Here is a 22500-nt window from a genome sequence, read left to right on the forward strand (position 1 = left end):
AATGAATGAACACACTATTAAATACATAAATAAGCAAATGATGCATAAGTTAATAAATAAACAATAAACACACACACAAATAAATACATGAAGACACAAATAAGTATATATAAATAAACAAGCACAAATAAATAACGAAATATAAACACATGAATTAATTAATTAATTAATTAAAACACAAATAATAAACACACACACAAATATATAAATAAATAAATGCGCACACAAATAAATTCATAAATACAAAAGTAAACAGACAGACAGACTGACTGACTGACTGACTGACTGACTGACTGACTGATTGATTGATTGATTGATTGATTGATTAAATGATAATGAGCGTATTTGATTAGATCTGCATCCTGATAAGTGATTAAGTCTTATCTGCTGCTGTGGTTTCTCACACAAACAAGCTTAAAACCCCCTGAAAAACGGCAGAAACATCTCTCATTTCCACTCAGGCGCCAAAAGCCCATCTGAAGAAGCGTTTAGAAAAGCGTCCGACGCAAACAGCAGAAGAGTAGCCAGCCGTAAAATTGGACAGCCGTCCCAGGCATCCAAGCGAAAGCTGAAAGCGCAAGCGATGACAGACGAGCAGGGATGAAACAACCTGCGAGTAATGGAAGAACGAAGCTGAATGTAGATTGACGCAGATCAGATGAGCCGCAGATCTGAGGCAGGTCAGATTGCTAACAAACTTTTTGTGCTGGAAATCCATCAGCCGGAGACGAGAGATTCAATTATCTGCCCCAAAAGCATGCATGCAAAAAAAAAAAGGAAGAAGAAAGGATAAACACAAATTAAATGGCTGCACTGTGCACCGTTTTCACAGATGGACAAAAAAAAAACAGCAAAAATAACATAGAGACAAAAGAAAAATCTGGAGGCAATCATTTGTGATCTGCCAGAGCTTTGATCTCCTGCAAAAATTTGGAGTGAAAAAAAAGAAAAAAGAAATGTGATGATCGATTTCAGAAGGCTGAACTTTTCTGCCCGCAATGGGAGGCGCCGGTTATTGGACATGACGAGCCCTTTCAACTGAGATTTGGGTCAAACTGTGTTTATCAACACTTCATGTCCGGCCCGAGCGCTGCTGAATACTAAAGAGCACAAGAGAGAGTTTATGATGCATCATCTGTCAAAATTTGATTGATGAATGCCACGCCCTCTTTAAGGTGGGGCTTTGGGTGTATGCCCCGCCCCTTTATGTGTATAGTTATAAATCCGGTAATATAATAATAATAATAACAAGTCATTTTATTTGAAAATGGCGCCTTTCTAGACACCCAAGGTCACCTTACAATAAGCATCAGCAGACATGCTAAAACAAATTAAACATTACTAAAAAACAATCATTGACCAAACAAGTTAAAACACAATTTTAAAATCAGTACAATACTTTACTGGAAGCCAGTGGAGCTGATAGAGGAGTGGTGTGACGTGCTCGTGAGATGGGGTCCTAGAGATGACACGAGCTGCATGGTTCTGTACCAGTTGGAGTTTATGGAGAAGTTTGGAAGGAAGTCCAGAAAGAAGTGCATATAAGTAGTCAAGACGTGAAGTAACTAATGCGTGGATAAGAATTGCTGTACTTGGTTGTGAGAGAAGGGTGGAGATGAGTGATATTACGCTGGTGGAAATATGCAGTACGTGTAATATTATTGATGTGACCTTCAAATGATAGTGTGCTATCCAAGATGACACCCAAACTCTTTATGCACACAGGGAAAAATTGTGCTGTCATGTCAACTGTGTAGTCCAGACAGAAGTTCTTTAAAAAGTTCTTAAAAAATATGATTCTAACCAGTTTAATGAAATCCTATTTGGGATAATTAGAATGTAATCAAACTAATTAAATTATATTTTTGGTAATTAGAATATAATTAATCGAATTAAATAAATTATATATTATAATTCCAGTAATTAGATTCTAATCAATAAAATTTAAATATTCCTTCTGTTATCAGAACCGTCGTTATATTTTAATGATTTTAATAAAATGTATATTATTATAATTATATTACTTTGATAAAACTATTAATATAAATATATGGTTATGTTATATTATCCCATAATTAATAAACTATTAAGCATTTATAGTTCTGTTTTATATTATTCTGTGTTTTTGGACATGACGAGCCCTTTCATCTGAGATATCGGTTAAACTGTGTTTATCAACACTTCATGTCCGGCCCGAGCGCTGCTGAATATCAAAGTGCACAAGAGAGAGTTTATGATGCATCATCTGTCAAAATTTGATTGATCAATGCCACGCCCTCTTAAAAGGCAGGACTTTGGCTGTATACCCCGCCCCTTTTTAGTGTATTTTTAGAAATCCGGTAACTTGATTCTAACCAGTTTAATTCAATCCTATTTCAGGGAATTAGAATGCAATTAAACTTAATAAATTGTATTTTCGGTAATTAGAATATAATTAATCAAATTAAATTAAGATATATTATAATTCCAGTTGTTAGATTTTATTCAATTTAATTAAATTATTCCATCTGTTATTAGAACCGTCATTATGTCTTAATTATTCCAATAAAATTATATTATTATTCAATTATTTTGATTAAACTATTAATATTAATATATTTGCTTAATTATGTTACAACTAATAAATTATACCCAAAGCATTTCTATTTCAGCTTAGTCGTGTGCTATCCTGTGCTATTAGACATGACGAGCCCTTTCAACTGAGATTTGGGTCAAACTGTGTTTTATCAACACTTCATCTCCGGCCCGAGCCCTGCTGAATACCCAAGCGCACAGATCTGGCCCTGCTTTCAGGACTCATGCTGGGACGGATGAAGGAGAGGCTCAGAAAAGTCAGCGGTCTGATCGGACTCAATCAGGTTCTGCTCAACAAACGGCTTAAAACCACTGAAAGACTGCAAAAAAATAAGCACTTCTTCCTTGGGTTTTTGTCTTGTTTTTTTTTAGTCCAAATATTTAAAATGTCTTAAATCAAGAAGCGTTTTCTCATTGGAAACATGTTCAGGGCTACATTTTTGAGAATCGACAAATATGTACCCTGGACTACGCTGTCTTGTAGGTGTTGTTTTCACACATCCACCAGAGGGCACCGTGCACGTTTTTGACAATTTCAAACACGTTACTATGGCATGTTTTCTCATACGTGCCTTTTCTTGTAAATCCGCCAGTGGGCGCTGTGTGCATTTCTGGAATATTAACATGTTTCTTGTGTACATCCGTGAGCTTCTGCATGATATATGACTTGATAATGACTTTCCTACACACCCCCTTCCCTAAACCCAATTCATAGTGTATTGAAAAACAAACCAACAAAAAACGATAGAACAGAAAAGCCATTGCAGGCTACATGCTTCTACCGTGACCTCACGTTGCTTTTTGGGTTTCGTTTTATCTGTTTATCTGGAACTGTTCTTCACCAGACCCATTCCAATATGCATCCCAAGTCTCACAATTTACATTTCCATCATGAAAATGCACTCCACATAGAGGTAAACAGCCATTGGTACCGCCCGTAACGTTCATTTTCACAAATAAAATGCAGTCATATGCGCATATTTTTTTTCCGGTTCTTAAAATGTAGCCCAGGGAACATTTTCCTATGAATCTGAGTTGCATTTTCTAGACACGCAAAAAAAATATGGTCTTGTTTTCCGAAGTAATAATCAACATTAAGTGAGTTTTTTTCTTAAAACAAGCTAAATAATCTGCCAATGGAGTAAGCAAAGTAATGTTGTTTTAAAAAGTAAACACAAGATTCTCTAGCTTGTTTAAACAAAAGCCTCGTTTAACTTTAAAGGGGACCTATTATGCCTATTTTTGCAAGATGTAAAATAAGCCCCTAGAGCAGGCCTATTCAATTGGCGGCCCGCAGGCCGAACCCGGCCTCCGAGGCAATTTGTTCTGGCCCTCCAAACAGTGTGACCAAGACAAAAAAAAAACATTTAGTTCAGTCGAGGGCGAGGCAGTGGCGCAGTAGGTAGTGCTGTCGCCTCACAGCAAGAAGGCCGCTGGTTCGAGCCAAGTCTCAGTTGGCGTTTCTATGTGGAGTTTGCATGTTCTCCCTGCCTTCGCATGGGTTTCCTTCGCGTGCTCCGGTTTCCCCCACAGTCCAAACACATGCGGTACAGGTGAATTGGGTAGGCTAAATTGTCCGTAGTGTATGAGTGTGTGTGTGAATGTGTGTGTGGATGTTTCCCAGAGATGAGTTGCGGCTGGAAGGGCTGGATAAGTTGGCGGTTCATTCCGCTGTGGCGACCCCAGATTAATAAAGGGACTAAGCCGACAAGAAAATGAATGAATGAAAGTTTCTGATTTAGTTGCGCAGGACACAAGAGTTTCTGCTGGTGTGCTGCAAAGTTCATAAAAATACTTTAACATAAAAAAACCACAAATGTTATTATTTATTATTTTTCTTCTATCAAATTTAATGTTCTTCATGGATTTAGACTTTTGTGGGATTGTCTTTTCCCTGAGGGACACATGCAATATTGCCTTTGAACGAGGTCACATATGGATCTTATAAGACTGAATAATTACACCGCCTGCCTTCTGGAACTGAATATGCGCTGGTCAACATGAGGAACTCTGTACTGGGTTTGAAACAAATCTGACTCTCCTGTCCGTGCAGATCTTTACTTCTCATAAATTTACCAGCATTTACATTTCAAAGATATTGTTCGGCACTCAACAATTTGGCGAAGATTAACAATCGCACCAAACTAGTCCAGTTCGTGAAGGTTAGGCAATCAGGAGAGAGGACAATAACAAATAAACTCTCAGCAGCGTGATTATATTCAATCATTCATTTTCTTTTCGGCTTAGTCCCTTTATTATTCTGGACTCGCCACAGCGGAATGAACCGCCAACTTATCCAGCATATGTTTTATGCAGCGGATGCCCCTCCAGCTGCAACCCATCTCTGGGAAACATCTATACACACTCATTCACACTCACTATATAGCCTACCCAATTCACCTGTACCGCATGTGCTTGGACTGTGGGGGAGCACCCGGAGGAAACCCATGCGAATTTAGGGAGAACATGCCAACTCTACACAGAAACGCCAACTGATCCAGCCACTGCGCCGCCAACACGGTAGCTAAATGGTTAGCACTGTGTCCTCATGGTAAGAAGGTCGCTGGTTCAAGTCCCGGTTGGGTCAGTAAGCATTTCTGTGTGGAGTTTGCATGTTCTCCTCGTTTTGCATGTTCTCCGGTGTCCCCCACATTACAAGCACATGCGCTATAGGGGAACTGATGAACTAAATTTACCATATTGTTTGTGTATGAATGAGTGTGTATGGGTGTTTCCCAGTACTGGGTTGCAGCTGGAAGGGCATCCGCTGTGTAAAACATATGCTGCAATAGTTGGCGGTTCATTCCACTGTGGCCACCCCTGATGGTTAAAAAGACTAAGCCGAGGGAAAATGAATAATACAATCTAAGGTGCTTTTGACTTACTTAGTAAGTACTTGGTTATTTGTAAAGAGATAGTTCACTCAAAAAATTTAATTCTGTGATCATTTACTGTCCTTTCCCTTGATACAAATGTGTTTACATTTATTTTTTTATTCTTTTTAACACAAAAAGAAAAAAAAAAAAACATTGACTTCCATAGTATTTGTTTTTCCAACTATGAAAGCCAATGGTTACAGGTTTCATACATTTTTCAAAATATCTTCTTTCGTGTTCAACAGAAAAAGGAAACGATTATTATTTAATAAGGTTTATAGCCACTTGAGGGAGTAAATATAGTGATTACAGGTTACACTATCCCTTTAAGGAAGGTAATGTGAAAGTATGTGTTGTGCTTTTTTGCATTTTTTAAAATTATTTATTTAATATTAAGATTAAGATAGGCTTAAGATAATAATATAATATAAATATAAATATAATATAAAGTAATATATACATGGCTCAACAATAAGGAATGCCCGATGGCCCGGGGCCAGCGTGTGAGATGCTCGGGACAGTAGACAGGATCGTTACTGGCCCGATTGGGCCACTGATGCGCTGTCACTAAAGTTGCCTGTAACTATTTGTCAATTGCGTACAGTCAGAATCGAGAAACCGTTTGTGTTGTTAAGCCTTCAAATGCTACCTTCTCGGTTCCTCTTATCTGATTGGATGTTGTGAGCATGTTATTTTTTTTCGTAACAACCAGTACAGCGAAGAGACAGCAACATGGCGGCAACATCAAGTGATGATGCTAAAGGAAAACATTTGTTTCAACTGTCTTGAAAGCAGACATTTACTAGAGTATACCACGATCAAAAAAAATGAAGTGATGTTTGACTTGTCAGTTTGGCAGGACAGCCATCTTTTGTTTTGCAATAAAAAACCTGCACATTTTGCTAATTTTGTTTGCATAAAACTTTGAATTTTGCTCATTATACATTTATTAACATTTTTTTCTTATAATTGAATTCTAGATTTACAAACATTTTGACACTTTTTTTTATTTTTTATCTGTGGCTAAGAAATAGCTATTAACTTTTTTTTTTTTGGTAGGGCCAGTAAAAATATTGGCAGGGCAAGTAAAAATCCGAACCACTGGTCCGATCAGGCCAGTAGAAAAAAATCCTTAGCGTTGAACCCTGATATAACTCTTTTTTTGACCCAACACTGCAGATGGGCATGCATTGCAAAATCCGTGGTTGTGCATTTCTGAAATTTCCATCATTAACCAAATAAATAGATCAATTTAATTTGATTTCCATTTCAAAGAATTTGACTGTCGCCCCAAGAAGGTCACTGGTTCGAGTCCCAGCTGGGTCAGTTGGTGTTTCTGTGTGGAGTTTGCATGTTCTCCCCTTGTTGGTGTGGGTTTCCTCCGGGTGCTCCGGTTTCCCCCACAGTCCAAACATGTGTTCTGTAGGTGAATTGGATGGACTAAATTGGGCGTAGTGTATGTGTGTGTGTTAATGAGTGTATATGGGTGTTTCCCAGTACTGGATTGCAGCTGGATGGGCATCCGCTGCACAAAACATATGTCAGAATAGTTGGCGGTTCATTCCACTGTGGCGATCCCTGATGAAAAAAGGGACTAAGCTTAAGGAAAATGAAAGAGTGAATGATTTGGCATGTCAGGGTTAATTGTCGCCACTAATTGACTATATTAAACAATATGAGGCGCATGGTGGCTTGTAGTGTTTGTGCTGATTGTGTATTTTCCCCATGACACTGCACTGAGAGAGTGTGCTTGTGTGTTTATGACGACACTGAGGCTTTTTATTGGCTCCTGATGATTCTGAGTGGAATTGTGCTCTAAATTGACACTGAAAAACACAATGAACTGACAGACAATGCAGAGAACTGAACGAGCCAGACAATCCAGCTGTGTGTGTGTGTGTGTGTGCATGCTTGTGTTTCTGCTATCCCTATAGATTCTGTTTTCTGACTTATCCTAGTGTGTGTGTGTGTGTGTGTGTCTGCCATCCCCATAGATTCTCATATGTGACTTCTCTTCATGTGTGTATTGAGGCACAAATTGAACATCTCTCTCTTGCCCTCTTTGAGGTGTACCTGTGTTTTATTGCACACTTTACAGTGTTCCAAGGCCATGTTTAATTGAAATTGCTCCAGCTTTTCTCCTGTTTCCCTTTCAATTACTGTAATTCACCTTGAACCGCTTAACATGTACACTCCATTTATCCATTCATGCTTCTAGACCAATATTTTATATTCTAGCAGTTTTTATTTCTGCATATATGTGTGTGTGTGTGTGTGTGTGTGTGTGTGTGTGTGTGTGTGTGTGTGTGTGTGTGTGTGTGTGTTTGTACCCTGTATTCCTTATGTTGCATTAACCAAACGACCTTGTGGGGGACATTTTTTTTTAATCCGTATGTGTAAAATAAAGATGCATCGATACCATTTTTTTGGAATCAGGTCTCGGTTAACTGTGCTTTTGTTAGTAGAGCAGGCAAAGCTGTCATGTAGACGTAACATTAAGCGGTAATATTTTTCTGTCACGCTCCTCTGAAAACAGGGAACATTCAGCCCCAATAACCCCAACCTGCTGCTTTTATTTAAGCCGCAGGCCCAGGGGACGCTCTTAAATTGCCCAGGCCAACTGGAAAGAGGCGCTCGGGTCGCTGCCTTTACGCACACACACAACTGCACAAACCTGCAGCAGATTTCAGATTTCCCGCCGGTTTTCCTGCATGTTTTGAATGATGATGTCACTGTTCTGCCGCATTCCGCTTGCACTGACTTCAGTGTTCTAAACGTTCTGTTGCGCTGGAAAATCTATTTCTCCTTTATTAAATAACTGCGGCTCCACACATGTTGCTGTTTAGCGGTTATTACGGCAGACATTTCTTATTCATTAAAAAGCATGCTGATGCTGATAAAATCATGGAATGTTGATTCATTCTGACTTTTTTTTTTATGCCAAAATATTGTCTGACACACTGTCCTTTAAGATCACATTTCAACCAGTTTAATGCAATTAAAAAAAAGCCTTTGTTATAGCTATTGATGTCTTTTTTATCACAGCAAATTCACCATCATATTTATTATTTAGTCGTTAGCTAAAATTAAAACACAAAAAATAAATATTTTTAATAAAAATAGAAATATTTAATTTTACCGAAATAATAAAAAACAACAAAACACATAAATAATAATAATAATAAATTAAGATTTTCCTATATATATATATATATATATATATATATATATATATATATATATATATATATATATATATATATATATATATATATATATATTTATATTTATATATATATATACATACATACATTTTTTGTAAATGTATATATACATTTATTTATTTATATATGTACTTAGCCGGTATTATAATTGTAATTATTTAGGTAATATGTACAGTGCTCAGCATAAATAAGAACACCCTATTTTGAAAATGAATATTTTCCTTCATTTCTCAGTGAAAAAAAGGTGATGCATTTAACAAAACAGATTTATTAAACAGATATATTTATTAAAATTATATTTCAGTCACAGAACATCTTTAGAAATAGAAAGATAATACATTTAAAGTCATGTAAAATATTGCCAAACCAAATTACAAATCTTCATATATTTTTAGTTTCTCTTGATTTTTGCTCTTTTTAATGTTTGTATTCAATATTTTTCCCAAACATATTCATTTCAGCTGCTAATTATTGGACTATTCTTGTAAGTTATATTTAAATTAGCTCCAGATTTAGCTTCACTACTGACTATTGAAATAATAATATGTAATATTGTAATATAATATTATTATAAAGCATCTATTTCATTTTAGAGGTTTGTGAGAGGTCCTTATGTTCATATTAAGTTTTAGCCAAAACGGTAGCCTTGACTTCAGAAGAGTCAAAAATTATGAACACTTAAAAATAGACGAATTAAATTCAATTAAAAGATTAGAGACAGGTAAGCAAAAAAATAATAAAAAATAAAAATAAAAATATAATAATAATAATAATTTCCAATATATATAATAATATATATAATATTATATATAATAATATATAATATTATTATTATAAAATTATATATAATAATATATAATAATATTATATATAATAATATTAATATTATATATTTTCCAATATATAATTTTTTATATTTAAAAAAAAAAAAAAAAAAATATATATATATATATATATATATATATATATATATATATATATATATATATATATATATATATATATGTATATATATATATATATATATATATATATATATATATATATATATATATAAACTCCCAAAAAACATTCATTTAGAGCTTCGTTTCCATCAATTTCACAACTGGAAAAATACCAACAAAAAAGCTGCATTTTCCGACATGTTTATATTACAGTTTTAGAACAGAACAGTTTAATATTTAGACTGCAGAAGAATCAAGACTTCTTAAATGTTAAAAAATAAAGACAGATTAATTACAAATTAACACAATTAACCTTTTTTTAAACAACTCCTCAACTTTTTGTTCTCTTTTTTTTTGTCATGCCCCAAAGTGCTTCACTAAACTGGCAATTAACTGTGAAATATTCCAGGTGTTTCCTCATATTTGTTTCTTCCTCTAATTGAAATATAAACACGCAGCGAGTCAGACAAACAAGCTGATGTGGGAAACACACGGCTCTATTAAAACAAACTGCAAACCCCACTGAGACTCTTCAGAATGAATAACAGCATCTGTAGTTCAACAGGAGATTAACGTCTATTCTTCAGACACGCTTTAAAATAAACATTTATGGCAAACGTCGGCTTGATTCGCCCTCTGCGATTCTCAACTTTTATTTGTACATTGCTGGAACAGCTGCAGTTTTAATACAGTGCACTAAAAAATGCTTCTCTTTCTCAGAGTTTTTGTCTTGTGTCTAATCCAAATATATATTGTTTTAAATCAAGAGGCATTTTCTAGACAAGCACAGTATATATGTTTTGTTTTAAGAAATAATATGCCAAAATTAAAGGTGCAGTATGTCATATGTATATATATATATATATATATATATATATATATATACATATATATATATATATATATATATATATATATATATATATATATATATATATATATATATATATATATATACACACACACACACACACACACACACACACACACGTATATATATATACACACATATACATATGTGGACTAGAAACAAGATCAAAGATAACGTGAGGAAAGCAGTGTTGGTTTATGCGGACAGTAAAAAAGGTGTTTTTATTTATCATAAAGTGACTAAAACTATAAAATAAAACCTCAAAAATGAATGGATGAATGTATTATTTATTATTTACTTATAATTTACTCAAAAATAGATGGTAATTTTGAGGGAGGGGCGGCACGGTGGGTCAGTGGTTAGCACCGTCACCTCACAGCAAGAAGGTCGCTGGTTCGAGTCCAGGCTGAGTTAGTTGGCATTTCTGTGTGGAGTTTGCATGTTCTCCCCGTGTTGGCTTGGGTTTCCTCCGGGTGCTTCGGTTTCCTGCACAGTCCAAACACATGCACTATAGGGAAATTAATAAACTAAATTGGCTGTAGTGTATGAGTGTGTGTGTGTGTGTGTGTGTGTGTGTGAATCCGATAATGTGTATGGGTGTTTCCAAGTGTTGGATTGCGACTAAAAGGGCATCCACTGCATAAAACGTATGCTGGATAAGTTGGCGGTTCATTCCGCTGTGGAAACCTCTGATGAATATGGGACTAGGTCGAAGAAAATGAGTGAATAAATTTCGAGGGATTTAATAAAATTTGATTTCTATGGGTATAAAATCACTTTCAATACACACGCACGCACGCACACACACACACGCACACGCTGCATGCCATATGGTTTTAATACGGCTTGTAATTTGAATAAAATGACTGACTTTAGTTTTTTCCTCTTATCTCCATCCTATCAGCTTTCCTGTTGATCATTTACATAATATGAAGAAAATTAGGTCACAATTAACAATGCGCCTGCAGCTTCAAGAGAGCATATCTGAAAGTCTAATATAGCTTTTTATAGAAATACTTAAACATATTCATCTCAGCCTACAGAGTTGGAGTTACAGAGTCATTTACCATATACCATCAGCATTTTAGTCATTATTATTATTATTATTATTATAAATTAGGTGGCATGGGGGGTCAGTGGATAGCACTGTTGCCTCACAGCAAGAAGGTCGCTGGGTCGAGTCCTGGCTGGGTCAGTTGGTGTTTCTGTGTGGAGTTTGCATGTTCTCCCCGTGTTGGAGTGGGTTATCTCCGGGTGCTCCGGTTTCCCCCACAGTCCAAACACATGCGCTATAGGGGAACTGATGAACTAAATTGGTCGTAGTGTATGAGTGTGTGTGTGAATGAGTGTGTATGGTTGTTTCCCAGTACTGGGTTGCGGCTGAAAGGGCATCCGCTGTGTATAACATATGCTGAAATAGTTGGCAGTTCATTCCGCTGTGGCAACCCCTGATGAATAAAGGGACCAAGCCGAAGGGAAATAAATGAAAGTTCATACATGACAAATCAGATTTCCATATGTCTAATAATGCACCTCGGACCAAGCATAAATCTGAAGGTATAATATATATTTTTACTGCAATTCCTTCACACACTGACCTGAGCGTCTCGGGATCAACAGCTCTGACTGCTGTAATGTTGAAGCTGATTTACAGATGTAGTTTTGCCGTGCTTTAAATGCTGTGTCTGTCGGTCTGTGTGTGTGAATGACTGGATGACGGGGCTGAGTTATTCCTGCAGGTCAGACACTCACAGCTCTTGGCAGCCACTAAAGATTGTTAAAGTCAGTGTTAAATGCCACGTATGTGTGACATGGGCGCTAACGCATCGATTTGAAGCTGTAAGGCGTGAGACGGGGCTCATTCATCACCTCTCAGACACACACACAGATCTCCATGCATTAGATGAATGTGCTGTAATGTGTGTGTGAGCATGAGACGGAGAGATGAGAGTCCAAAAACTGATAATCCCCCATGAAAAAGTACTGTAGTAATTTCTTGTTAATACTACTGTGATTTTTAACCATGATATAGTGAAGTGTATTATACTTTATATAATATATTAACAACTCTTTGTTAATGAATGCTTCAGCATACTGTAGTACTAATGTTAAAACATGCTAGCCATATGCTAGAACATACTACAAACATTAACATGTTTGTTAGCAACTTGATAAAACATGTAAGCGAATGGTTTTATTTAAACTGGTGCCAGCATTTAAAAAGTATTATGTTAGAGGACATGTTAGAAGACATAAAATAAATGCTTTAAAACATGCTAGCAACAATAAAACATGCTAGAATCTCTTGAAAACAACTTTAATGTGCTAAAACATGCAAGAAACAGGTTGAAGACATGCATATAATGCTTTAAAACATGCCACCAACATCAAAACAGGCTAAAAACCCATTAAAACATAATAATAATGTGCTAAAATATGCAAGAAACAGGTTAAAACATTTTAGCAGACATACTCTCAATGCTTTAAAACATGGCAGCATTTTATTAAACTGACCGACAGACACGTCTTCTAACATGTTTCTAACATATTTTTAAATGCCAGCATTTAAAAAGTATTGTGACAAAATGCTTCAAAACATACCAGAAATTCAATAAACCTGCTATAAATGTTAAAATGTGCCCAAAATGTTTCAAAACAAGGTAATAATGTGCTAAAACATGCAAGAAACAAGCTTTAAAACGTTTAAACATGCTAAAACTCTTTAAAACAAGACATTATTGTACTAAAACATGCAAGCAACAGGTTGAAACATGTTATAATACATAAAATCTATGCTTTAAAAAACATGCCAGCAATAATAAAACATGCTAGAAACTGTTTAAAACAACAATAATGTGCTAAAACATGCAAGAAACAAGTTAAAACATGTTAGAAGACATACAATCATAGCTTTAAAACATGGCAGCAATTGAATAACCATGCCAGCAACATTAAAACAGGTTAGGCACTCTGTAAAACAATATAATATTAAGCTAAAACATGCAAGAAACAAGTTGAAATATGTTAGACGTCATACTATCAATGCTTTAAATCATGCTAGCAACAGTAAAATATGATAGAAACTCTAAAACAAGATAATACTGTGCTAAAAAATGTCCAAAAACAAGTTTAAACATGTTAGAATAAAATCAATGCTTTAAAACCATGAAACATGCTAGAAACTCTTTAAAACAACATGTAAAAACATGCAAGAAACCAGTTGAAACATGCTAGAAGACATACAATCAAATCTTTAAAACATGGCAGCAATTTGATAAACATGCTAGCAACGTTAAAACATGTCAGACACTCTTTAAAACAAGATAATGTTGTGCTAAAACAAGCAAGAAACAAGTTGAAACATGTTAGAAGACTTCATATCAATGCTTTAAAACATGGCAGCATTTCAATAAACATGCTGGCAACATTAAAACATAATAAAAATGCTTTAAAACATTCTAGCAACAATAAAACATGCTATAAACTCTTTAAAACAAGATAGTAATGTGGTAAACATGTAAGAAACAATTTAAAATGTTAGAAGGCATACTATCAATGCTTTAAAACATGGCAGCAAATCAATAAACATGCTAGTAATGTTAAAACATAACAAAATTTTTAAAACGAGATAATATTGTGCTAAAACATGCTAGCAAGATGTTGATACATGCTAGATGACATAAAATCAATGCTTTAAAACATGCTAGCAACAATAAAACATGCTAGAATCTCTTTAAAACAACACTGATATGCTAAAACATGCAAGAAACAAGTTGAAACATGTTATAAGACATGCAATCAATGCTTTAAAACATGCTACGAACATTAAAACATGCTAGAAACTCGTTAAAAACCATGATAATAATGTGCTAAAACATGCAAGAAACAGGTTGAAACATGTAAGAAGACATACTCTCAATGCTTTAAAACATGGCAGCATTTTAATAAACCTGCTAGCAGCGTTAAAATATGCTAAAACTCTTTAAAACAGATAATAATGTGCTAAAACATGTAAAAAACAAGTCGAAACATGCAAGAAGATAAAAACAATGCTTTAAAACATGCCAGGAACAACAAAACATGCTAGATACTCTTAAAAACAGGATAATAATTTACTAAAACATGAAAGCAGCAAGTTGAAACATGTTAGAAGACATACAATCAGGGCTTTACCACATGCTAGCAACATTAAAACATGCTAGAAATTAATTTAAAAAAAGATAATATTGTATTAAAACATGCAATAAACAAAGTAAAAAATGTTATAAGACATACTGTCAATGCTTTAAAACATGGCAGCAAATTCAGCAAACATGCTAGCAATGTTAAAACATAATGTAAACTCATTAAACAAGATAATAATATGCTAAAACATGCTAAAATATGCTACAGATATTAACAATTCGATAAAACATGTGACTGGGTTTATTCATAGATGTTCCTGCATTTAAAAAGTATGAAGCATAATGACCCAACAGAAGCTGTCATTCACAGATCAGCTGATTTATGACGTCTAAACCTACATTTCAGACACATTACAGCAGTCTTCTTTAATTCTCCGTTCCCTCCCTTCTCTCTGCTGCGAGATACTTGAAGCTGTCACCTCTGCTTGAGCTTTCATATTACACGGCCGCAAGCGCCTTTAAAGCTGACTGTATTCTGAAATGAGAAAACTATTTTTGGCGCTGATTCTCTTCTTTTGTTATATCAGTATTCGCTATATCCTCCTCGGACTCAGAAAAACACTTCTCAGATCTCTCCCGCTGCATTCTCACAGGTAATGATGTTATTTTAGCTAAAATCACACTGAGATGTGTACTTTGGAAGGTTCGAGGTAATACTGAACTGAATTACTAGAATTACATGTTAGGTCTTTTTTCTTCAATTCTTGGTTTATCAAATCACTATGATATCAAGCTGATAACGAGTCAGCATTACTTGTAACTGCAGATCATTTTACTGGCTTGAGAGATGTATGCTTATTAGCTATTAAACTTAATGTCAACGTGAACTGGAAGTTGCTGAGACTTATTTCAGTATGTTGATGCATTTCCAACTGAAATCGAATAATAAGTAGGGGACGGGGCTTTCTTTTGCATGTCATTTCCTTATATAACAACTGGTAAGAGAGGGTATTAATATGCAGTTGCTATGGAAACCCTCAGATGTCAACATAAGGACCGCCACTTCAAACACAGAAGCAAATCTTGAGACTTTGATTAAAGATTACCAAAACAAACAAGTATTTTTCAGTGTATTAACTTGCACAAATTAATTATTCACCTTAAGATTAACAATGTGAGCTAGCAAAATAAACACTGTTAATTATTTTATTTGCTTATTATATTATAGTATTATTCTTTTCAGATTGCCTTTATCTCCTCCTCTCTAAACTCAAGTCAGACTTAAAAGTCAAACATATAATACTATATATAAACCATATTAAAACATGTTAGAAACTCATGAAAACATGCTTTTGTTTAAAAAACATGCAAGCAACATGCTAAAATACATTATAAATGTATTACAACCATGTAACATACATACCATCTAAAATACATACTATCAGCATGTAAATAATATAATATGCCAAAAATAAAAATTTACCAGCAAAATGTACTATTAAATCATTGAATCATTCCAGTTACATGCCAAAACATGCTAAAAATGTGTTAAAGCAGGATTGTAGCTTATCAAAACATGCTAGAAGCATGCTAAACACGTGAAAACACTTTTGAAACATGTCAGAAAGGTGTTAAAAACATTTAAAACAAAATTCAGAAAACATTTTAACATTATTTGAAAGCATAAGCATGTTAGCGGCTTATTGAATCGTTTAAATATGCTATTTCCTTGCTAAAACATGCAAGAAATAAGTTAAAACATGTTCAAAAACATACTATTATTGCTTTAAAACATGGCAGCAACTCAATAAACCCGCTGACAACGTTAAAATGCTAGAAACTATTTAAAACATATAATAATGTGGAAAAAAATGTAGGAAGTTAGTCAAAACATATTAGAAGACATATTATAGAAGCTTTAAAACATGGCAGCAATTTAATAAACCTGCTTGCAATGTTAAAGCATGCTAGAAACTCTTTAAAACAAGATAATTATGTGCTAAACATGCTACTGATATGCTAGAACATTAACATGTTTGTTAGCAACTTGACAAAACATGTAAGCGACATGATAGAAATGTGTTGAAACATGTTAAACATTAGCAGCTTATTTAAACATTTTAAAGATGCTATGAACTTACTAAAACATGCAAGAAACAAGTTAAAACATGTTTAAAACATACTATTAATGCTTTAAAACATGGCAGCAATTCAACAAACCTGCTTGCAATTTTAAAGCATGCTAAAAACTCTTTAAAACAAATAATATTGTGGTAAAACATGCTACTGATATGCTAGAACATTCAACTATTAACATGGTTGTTAGCAACTTGATAAAACGTGTAAGAAGCATGCTAGAAATGTGTTAAAACATGTTAAAAACATGACAGTAACTCATTAAAACAAGATAATAATATATTAAAACATGCTACTGATATGTTAGAACATATAAACATCAACATGTTTATATTAATAAATATTATTAATGTTCAAATTAATAAAACATGTAAGCAACATGCTAGAAATGTTGTGCTTGCTTTAGCACATGTTGTGTGTTCAGAATATAGCCATTCTCTCTTTAACCAGATTTTAGCTGCTTTTTATTTTATTAATGTTATAACTACAGGCACGATTTATAATATACTTTTAAGCTTGTAAAATCCATTACGGGAGCATATTCAGTACAGTTCAGTGCTCCTTTTTTTCAGCTGAAAGGCTGCAGAGGGAAGATTCATACTCTCTTGCTAGTACAAGCAGGTTTTCTAATTGTAAAAGTGTTCATGCATGCAGTTATTGTAGAGACGGGCGTCCCAGGCCTGTGCGTCTATGGAGAATCTGTTCATTGAAAGCGTGCCAGAGCCTTGAGAAAGCATCCGAATCATTGCCTTGTGAATTGTTGTTGCTTGGACTCATGCAAGTGTTTAACATTTCCTTCCGAGGATGTTTCATGTTCACAATAATAATCTCCAGTCAGCCCTTAAAGTGTCTGGAGTAGTTGACAGCTTATTAGTAAAAGTCCAAAAGGGACGCACATTGTTTTTTTTTTACTCCTTCCACCACTCTCATTTTCCAGTTTTATTCAGGATTAATCAGGTGGGAAAAGCTACGAGGACAGCCAAGTATTGAGCTTGATCCTTTCCTCTTTCTCCACGCCTGTGATAACACTGCTCACTTCATTAAAACAGCTGCAAGGGCCCTTTGGATGAGCAAAGTTCAGTTTTCAGCAGGACCGCAAAATGAGTTTCTCCACTCAGCGGTATTAACAAGAGAGATTTGTTGGATGATGTTAAACCATTGTTATCTGCTGTTAAAGCTCATCGTTAGATAAAAATGCTGCATAAACATATTTTAACATGTTAAACATGCTGTAATCAATAGCACATGGCTAAAATATGCTAGCAATTTGTCAAAATGCTTATAGTTTATGCTAAACATTCTGATATTGTGACAGAATACTTTAAAAACATAGTAGCTACTTGCTAAAACATGCTAGAAGCATGCTCGAATGCAAACATGCAATCAGTGTGTTAAAGTGTCTACAAACATGTTAACGTTGTAAACATGCTAACGACTCATTAAAATGATTAAAGCTAAACATAAGCTAAAACATTTCTAAAACATACAGGCGACAAGTTGTAACATGCTAGAAATACATGCTAACATTTTAAACTATGCAGTTAAAAATAAAAGTTAAAACATGCTTGGCAACCACGTCATGTAAACCATGTTAGCAACAAGCTGGAGATTAACTTTTTGAAACATTAAAACATGCCATCGGTGTATGAAACAATTATAATAGTATATTAACAATGTGTGAAAACATTGTAAACATAGTAACAAGTTTTTAATCCAACAAACCCACGAGCAACTTTAAATTATACAAGCAACTCTTTAAAACTTGCTAATAATGTGCTAAAACATGCTAGAAGTATGTTGGAATATACTATAAACAAACTTATTTATTACCAACTTGATAGAACATGTAAGCATAAAAAAACATTGCAATAACATGATAAAACACTGATAAAACATGGTAGCAACTTGCTAAAACATGCTCAAATGTGAACAGTTTTGAAATATGCCAACAATGTATTAAACATTCTACACTCAGAGATTAGAGATCTCTTAACTTTTTGAGCCAATAATAATGCAGTCGCTGTTTATTTTTGATGCAACTCATTTAAACATGCTAGAATTACCACAATAAACATGTTAGCAGTATGTTAGAACATACTATTAACGCAATCTTGTTTATGACAAAACACTAAAGCTTAAGCATCATGTAACAAGCTAGAAATACATGCTAACAATGATAGCAATTTCATAAACTTGCTAGCAGCATTAAAACATACTAACAACTCTTTAAAACATGATAATAACATGCTAAAACATGCTAACAATATGTTAAAACATAGAACAAATGTTAACTTCATTCATTAATTTTCTTTTCAGCTTAGTCCCTTTTTAATATGGGGTTGCTACAGCGGAATTCACCGTTAACTTATCTAGCATATGTTTTATGCAGTGGATGCCCTTCCAGCCGCAACCCATCACTGGGAAACCCATACACAGTCATTCGCACACATACATACACGATGAACAATTTAACCTACCCAATTTACCTGTACCGCATGTCTTTGGACTGTGGGGGAAACTTTAGCAACCACAAAAAACCCACGCAAACGCAGGGAGAACATGCAAACTCCACACAGAAACGCCTACCGACCCAGCGGAGGCTCAAACTAGTTACCTTCTTGCTGTGAGGCGACAGCACTACCTACCGTGCCACTGATTCGCCCAAATGTTAACTTGTTTGACAAAACATGTAAGCATCTTTTAACAAGCTAGAAAGACACAATAACAATAGTAGCAATTCAAAAAAACCTGCTAGCAACGTTTAAACATAATAACAACTCTTTAAAACAAGCAAATAACACACTAAAACATGCTAGCAACATGTTCAAACATACTATCAATATAAACTTGTTTATTTGCAACTTGACTAAACATGTAAGCATCATTTTACAAGCTAGAAATACATGCTAACAATGATAGCAATTCCATAAATATACTATCAACTCTATTAAACATGCTAATAACATGCTAAATCATGCTGACAAAATCTTAAAACATACTATAAATGTAACATTGTTTATTAGCAACTTGACAAAACATTTAACCATCATTTAACAAGCTAAAAAGACATGCTAATAACAGTAGCGATAGTTAACAATTCTATAAACCCGCTAGCAACATTTAAACACACTAACAACCATTTAAAACATGCTAATAACATGCTAAAACATGCTGACAAAATGTTAAAACATACTATCAACGTAAACGTGTTTATTAGCAACTTGATAAAACATGTAAGCATCATTTCACAAGCTAGAAAGACATGCTAACAATGGTTGCAATTTAATAAACATACTAAGAACTCTATTAAACATGCTGATAACATGCTAAAACATACTATAAATGTAACTTTGTTTATTAGCAACTTGACAAAACATTAAAGCATCATTTAACAAGCTAAAAAGACATGCTAATCATAACAGTAGCAATAGTTAACAGTTCTATAAACCCGCTAGCAACATTTAAACACACTAACAACCATTCAAACAAGCTAAAACATGCTAGAAATATGCTAGAACATACTATAAATGTAAACCAGTTTACTAGCAACGTGTTAAAACATGTAGGCAACATGCTAGGAATGTGTTAAAACATGTCAGTGCCTTGATTCACTTTTTTTCAGGATTAATCCAGTGGGAAAAGCTACGGGGAGAGTCGGAGTATTGACATCTTGATCCTTTCCTCTCTCTCTGTCTCTGATAACACTGTTCACTTCATTAAAACAGCTGCAGGGGCCGTTCGGATGAGCAAAGTTCAGTTTTCAAAGGGGCCACAAAAACGAGCTCCTCCATTCAGCTTCATATCTCCGAGCCCTTCACAAAGGAGGTTTGTTGGATGCTTTTAAACAGTAGTAATCTGCTGCTAAAGCTCTGGTTTGTTTTGCTTTTTAAGATGAGATTGCTGCGTTTGCTCAAAGGAAACATTTAGTAATTTGGTGTTTGTCTCTCTGTGAAGACTCGAACACGTGCAATTGAGTTTTTATACGCATCAATCTTTATCGCAGCATCAAACAGGCTTTTTTTTGCGCCTCCGGGAAAAACGATTCCACATTAGGGAGGCAATGGAGGAAGTTTTGGGTCATGAATTTATTACCGCAAGTGATTTACTTTTCCTGTCAGGGCACCTTATTTCCTCTTCCAGAATAATTTGCTCATTCACATCAGGGCTTCTGGAGCTTTTTAAGAAAAGGAAAAAAAAAAAGTCAGGCTAGAAAGCTGCTTCAGTCTACGCTTCATGCTGTGCCACATTAAATGTAATTGAATAAAGCGACATAGCTAGAATAATTGTCATGCACTTTAGTGCTTTGTCGGTCAACACATCAAAATAAGTGTAATTATTTAAAGCACGACAAAAGATTATTAAAACAGGATGATACTTTAAAACAGCACTGTTCATTTCAAATTAAAACATTTTAAATACACTCAAGGCGATGCGGTGGCGCAGTAGGTAGTGCTGTCACCTCACAGCAAGAAGGTCGCTGGTTCAAGCCTCCGCTGGGTCAGTTGGCGTTTCTGTGTGGAGTTTGCATGTTCTCCCTGTGTTGGTGTGGGTTTCCTCTGGGTGCTCCGGTTTTCCACACAGTCCAAACACATGCGGTACAGGTCAATTGGGTGGGCTAAAATATGTCCGTAGTGTATGAATGTGAATGAGTGTGTATAGATGGGTTGCTGCTGCAAGGGCATCCGCTACGTAAAATGGATGCTGGAATAGTTGTCGGTTCATTCCGCTGTGGCGACCCCAGATTAATAAAGAACTAAGCTGAAAAGAAAATGAATGAATGAAATACAGTTAAGTGGCATATATATAATGCATTAATTTGCCTTCGGCTTAGTCTCTTTCAGAGTCTGCACAGTGGAATGACCCGCCAACTATTTCAGCATATGCTTTACACAGAGGATGCCCTTCCAGATGGAACACAGTATTGGGAAACACCCATACACACTCACATCCACGCACTCACACACTACAGCCTGTTTAATTCATCAATTTCCCTATAGCGCATTTGCTTGGACTGTGGGGGAAACCGGAGCACCCGGAGGAAACCCACACCAACAGGGGAGAACATGCAAACTCAAAAATGCCAACTGACCCAGCTGGGACTCTAACCAGCAACCTTCTTGCGGTGAGGCGACAGTGCTAACCACTGAGCTCAACTTAAACTTGACTCAACTTAAAATTGTATGGCAACTTGCTGCACAGCTTTTTGTTTTTAGTTGACTCGACTCTTAATCCAAATTCTGCACTTGACTCAATTTAAATGCAGTCAACTCAAAAAGATGTACAGCAAATTGCCCCTTATTTTTAAGTTGAGTCAACTTTTTACAGTGTACATTCAATCAGTGCATCTCAATCAGTGTTGACTGTATAGTGATCTTCTCTTGATTTCTGAAATAAAACATTGGTCCCACTTTATATTAAGCGGCCTTAATTACTATGTACTTGTGTCAAAATTTAAATACATTGTACTTAAAGGAACAGTTCACCCAAAAAAATAAACTTTATTCACTGTTTAGTCTCCTTCAAGTGGTTCCCAAACATTTATGAGTTTTTTTCTTCTGTTAAACACAGATGAAGATATTTTGAAAAATGCTAAAGAATGATGAAAACCTGTAACCATTGACTATTGAATGTTGAGGTATTCAACATTCTTCAAAATATCTTCTTTTGACTCAACTTAAAATTATATGGCAACTTGTTGCACAGCTTTTTGATCTGATTCACCGTAAATCGAGTCAAGTGATAGAGTAAAAG

General features: G+C 34.9%; 1 protein-coding gene and 1 long non-coding RNA gene across 52 annotated transcripts in view; one reads left to right on the forward strand and one right to left on the reverse strand.

The window, feature by feature from the left end:
- The window catches only part of LOC101882941 (adhesion G protein-coupled receptor L3-like), a 404581-nt gene that overhangs the window by 64726 nt on the left and 317355 nt on the right, over positions 1-22500 (forward strand). The window lies entirely within an intron of this gene.
- LOC141375216 (uncharacterized) overlaps positions 16642-22500 on the reverse strand; it is a 12188-nt gene continuing 6329 nt past the window's right edge. The window contains exons 3-5 of one of the 2 annotated variants that reach the window (XR_012382904.1): positions 19411-20923; positions 18816-19040; positions 16642-16795 (exon numbers count right to left, since the gene is read on the reverse strand). This is a non-coding gene — a long non-coding RNA (uncharacterized lncRNA). Of the gene's footprint in view, positions 16796-16879; positions 19041-19402; positions 20924-22500 lie in introns of those variants that run through there. The other variant, XR_012382903.1, reaches the window with a different exon arrangement.

The sequence above is a fragment of the Danio rerio genome, chromosome 7, assembly GCF_049306965.1.
Source record: "Danio rerio strain Tuebingen ecotype United States chromosome 7, GRCz12tu, whole genome shotgun sequence".
In the NCBI taxonomy this organism is placed as follows: Eukaryota; Metazoa; Chordata; class Actinopteri; order Cypriniformes; family Danionidae; genus Danio; species Danio rerio.